Source organism: Macaca thibetana, chromosome 4, assembly GCF_024542745.1.
Source record: "Macaca thibetana thibetana isolate TM-01 chromosome 4, ASM2454274v1, whole genome shotgun sequence".
In the NCBI taxonomy this organism is placed as follows: domain Eukaryota; kingdom Metazoa; phylum Chordata; class Mammalia; order Primates; family Cercopithecidae; genus Macaca; species Macaca thibetana.
This window is the reverse complement of record NC_065581.1, coordinates 14,082,532-14,085,587: the sequence shown is the minus strand read 5'-3', so window position 1 is coordinate 14,085,587 and position 3,056 is coordinate 14,082,532.

The window sequence follows — 3,056 nt, the reverse complement described above, 5'->3', positions numbered from 1 at the left end:
TCAGGCCTGGAGACAATCCACAGGCTGTTTTAATTGGCCATCACAGAGGCTTTTTTCAACGCAGAATTCTGCCTTCTCTTGACAACAAACAAGCAAGCCTTGAGAACACCTGTGGAGAACTGTGACCCACATGCCTCTTTGTCCAGGCAGGAGAGGCTGACATGCCCTCAATTCTCCTTCACCCGCTCCTACCCAGTGCAGCTAGAAACCTGGGGGTGTGTTCCAGTGGCCATTTAGGATCCCACACTGCCAGGGGCCACATACAAGATAACTCTTGCTCTGCAGCCAGGTGTCTTCCAAAGCAGGGAAGCAAAGGATTCACCCAGAGGCCCGTGCTGTTCCTGCCCCAGCTTCCAAGCTGCTCACCCGCCTCTCTCAGCACAGGACCGCCTGGCCCCAGGGGGCCTCTGAATTCACAGGCATAACTGTAAATGCAAATTGGCACGGAAAGCTCATGGATGAAAGGAAGGAAATGAGAATTAGGACTCAAGTTCTGTTGGGTGAAATATAAAACCTCGGGTATCTACTCAGATAAGATTAAAGCGAGTGATTGGCAGGTGGACCAATGGTGAGCTTCAGGAATCAACACAGGGAAGCAAGTTTAGAGGCTAAGAAGGCAGCCACTGGGTGCCAAGCAGGGGAACTAGTGATGCTGACCACCTGGGGCTGGGTGAGAGCTGAGGCCAAGCCTCCCAGTGCTAGGCACAGGTACAGCTGCTGACATTGACCACTAGGTACAGGAAACCAGGCAGACCTTTACAAAGGCTGGGTGACATCCTGGTGAGCTCCCATGTGGAACCCACAAGAAGCCACGTTTAGTCTCACAACATTTATGGGGAAGTTCCCCCGAATTGACGTTTAATCTTTAACAGAGGAAATCAACGTTCTCAGTAAATCTGGTAAAAGGTCTATGGAAACTTAGTTAAATTTCAGCCAGAGACACTCCCAGTGGGTGGTCCAGCCAGAGCTGTCCATTACGCAGTTCATTCCATACAAAGCCCTTGTTCTCAAACTTGGCTAAGGCCTCCTATGAGAGAACACCTTCTACACCAGAAGCTATAATTAGATGCTCTATGGTAGTTTTTAGCCCATGTTTTGAACATCAGTGCGGTCCCTGAGCTGAGGTGGATGGTGGATGTGCTTTGAGGAGATGGGCGGACATGGGGTGTGTTCATTTGGTTATTCAACAAGCATTCATTTACTGGGTATATAGAGATTCCAAGCCATTATGTGTAACACCGTGGAGCCCACAGCAATGGACAAAATGGAGCAAGTCCATTTTGCTCCCTGTGGAGCAAGTCAGAGGCCAGTTGGGGCCACGTGTGTGTCTGGGAGCAGGAGGCCAATGGGGATCCCGATGCCTGTGAGATTCCCTGCTGTTCTTTCTTAGTGGGGCCCGACCAGAGAATATTGCCTATTGAAAAACATTTCTTTGTAAGGACTTTGTAAGCAGACGTCTCCAGCTGGGAGCAACTGAGGAATTTTTAAATCAGGGCCTTGATCTGCTCTTGTGGCACTGCCTGAGGCTAGCAGTGTCCCTATAACACCAAACTGAATTCTAAAAAGAAAAAAATAATCAACTGATTGCTTCCAAATACTGGGATGCTTATGGGTGTGGGTGTGGGTGGGGGTGTGTGTGTGTGTGTGTGTAAAGTTACCATTTATTACATACTTTGTGCTGGATACTGTACTGGAACTTATATGTATTTTCTCATTTAATCCTCACAACAACCCTTTGAGGTAGCTGGTATTATCCTCATTGTACATTGAGGATACTGGGACACAGTGAGGTTCTATAACGCTTTAGCTCCACCTTGATTACTTCTGAGGGTCCTGTGATCTGTAGGAGAACATTGCAAGTAGAAGCTGGCCTTTGTTTGGAGTGTAGTTGACACAAATCAGAGGTCTGTTTTTTCGTTGTTGTTTGTTTGTTTTTGTTTGTTTCAGATGACGTCTTGCTCTGTTACTCAGGCTGTAGTGCAGTGGTGCATTCTCGGCTCACTGCAATCTCCACCTCCCAGGTTCAAGTGATTCTCCTGCTCAACCTCCCAAGTATCTGGGATTACAGGCATGTGCCACCATGCCTGGCAAACTTTTTTGTATTTTCAGTAGAGACAGGGTTTCGTCACATGGGCCAGGCTGTTCTCGAACTCCTGACCTCAGGTGATCTGCCTGCGTCGGCCTCCCAAAGTACTGGGATTACAGGCGTGAGCCACTGGGCTCAGCCAGGGCTCTGTTGTTATACCTACATCATGCCCCTCAAGTATGTCATGCTGCCGGGTGTCAGGAACCAGGCTCCAAGGGGTGCTGTCTTGGCATCAATTAGACAACCAGAGACAACAACCCCAAAACAGACCTCTGGCCTTTCTCTCCTTCTCCATCCGCCTCCTGCTGGAGAAACCAAAAGAAGAACTTACAAAGGCCGTCACGGGTCTTTTCACTTGTGGCACTGTGATGCCTGGCCACTGTGGGGTTTTGGAAAGGGAAGTAGCACTGACGTCATAGAAACCCAGAACTGAAAAAGACTTGAAATGTTCATCTTGTCCAGGCACCTCAGTGGGGCAAGACACAGCTCCCTCTCCTTGCAGCAGTCCCTGAAGATGCAGAAATAGTACTCTACCTCCTTCAGTTATTGCTGCCAGGGCTTTATCTCCCAAAGAGGGAAGATTTTTCTCCCAACTCGAGTTCTCATTTAACTCCGGTATACTGTTTTTTGTTTGTTTGTTTGTTTGTTTGTTTGTTTGTTTTCAGCCAGGAAGGTCCACTAGTCAGTAATAGACCCCTCACAAACTTCCAAACTCAAAGGTAGTGGTGGAAGTGACTATTAGTCTTTTCATTTCAGGCCAGTTGAACACAGTTATCTCCACCTGCATTCTTCACTTGGTTCCTGTACTGTGCAGGTTTTTCTTTTTTGTTTTTGTAAATCTATACTGTTTGCAACTTTTCACTATTTTTTTCAAAAATGTGACTGGGGTACATTGAATTTTTGTTTCCCATTCTTCACTCTCTCCCTGTTACAGAATTCTACACCTGTGACCTTTCCCACGTGACTTTGC